We start from the raw sequence: 1,265 nt of genomic DNA, 5'->3' as shown, positions 1-1,265 counted from the left end.
TTCCATGATGACATGCCAGACACCAGGGTTCCATGATGACATGCCAGACACCAGGGTTCCATGATGACATGCCAGACACCAGGGTTCCATGATGACATGCCAGACACCAGGGTTCCATGATGACATGCCAGACACCAGGGTTCCATGATGACATGCCAGACACCAGGGTTCCATGATGACATGCCAGACACCAGGGTTCCATGATGACATGCCAGACACCAGGGTTCCATGATGACATGCCAGACACCAGGGTTCCATGATGACATGCCAGACACCAGGGTTCCATGATGACAAGCCAGACACCAGGGTTCCATGATGGCATGCCAGACACCAGGGTTCCATGATGACATGCCAGACACCAGGGTTCCATGATGACATGCCAGACACCAGGGTTCCATGACGACATGCCAGACACCAGGGTTCCATGATGACATGCCAGACACCAGGGTTCCATGACGACATGCCAGACACCAGGGTTCCATGATGACATGCCAGACACCAGGGTTCCATGATGACATGCCAGACACCAGGGTTCCATGATGACATGCCAGACACCAGGGTTCCATGATGACATGCCAGACACCAGGGTTCCATGATGACATGCCAGACACCAGGGTTCCATGATGACATGCCAGACACCAGGGTTCCATGATGACATGCCAGACACCAGGGTTCCATGATGACATGCCAGACACCAGGGTTCCATGATGACATGCCAGACACCAGGGTTCCATGATGACATGCCAGACACCAGGGTTCCATGATGACATGCCAGACACCAGGGTTCCATGATGACATGCCAGACACCAGGGTTCCATGATGACATGCCAGACACCAGGGTTCCATGATGACAAGCCAGACACCAGGGTTCCATGATGGCATGCCAGACACCAGGGTTCCATGATGACATGCCAGACACCAGGGTTCCATGATGACATGCCAGACACCAGGGTTCCATGACGACATGCCAGACACCAGGGTTCCATGATGACATGCCAGACACCAGGGTTCCATGACGACATGCCAGACACCAGGGTTCCATGATGACATGCCAGACACCAGGGTTCCATGATGACATGCCAGACACCAGGGTTCCATGATGACATGCCAGACACCAGGGTTCCATGATGACATGCCAGACACCAGGGTTCCATGATGACAAGCCAGACACCAGGGTTCCACCAGGGTTCCATGATGACATGCCAGACACCAGGGTTCCATGATGACATGCCAGACACCAGGGTTCCATGATGACATGCCAGACA

The sequence above is a fragment of the Salvelinus alpinus genome, chromosome 1, assembly GCF_045679555.1.
Source record: "Salvelinus alpinus chromosome 1, SLU_Salpinus.1, whole genome shotgun sequence".
Classification (NCBI taxonomy): Eukaryota; Metazoa; Chordata; class Actinopteri; order Salmoniformes; family Salmonidae; genus Salvelinus; species Salvelinus alpinus.
Note: the sequence above shows the minus strand (reverse complement) of the source record.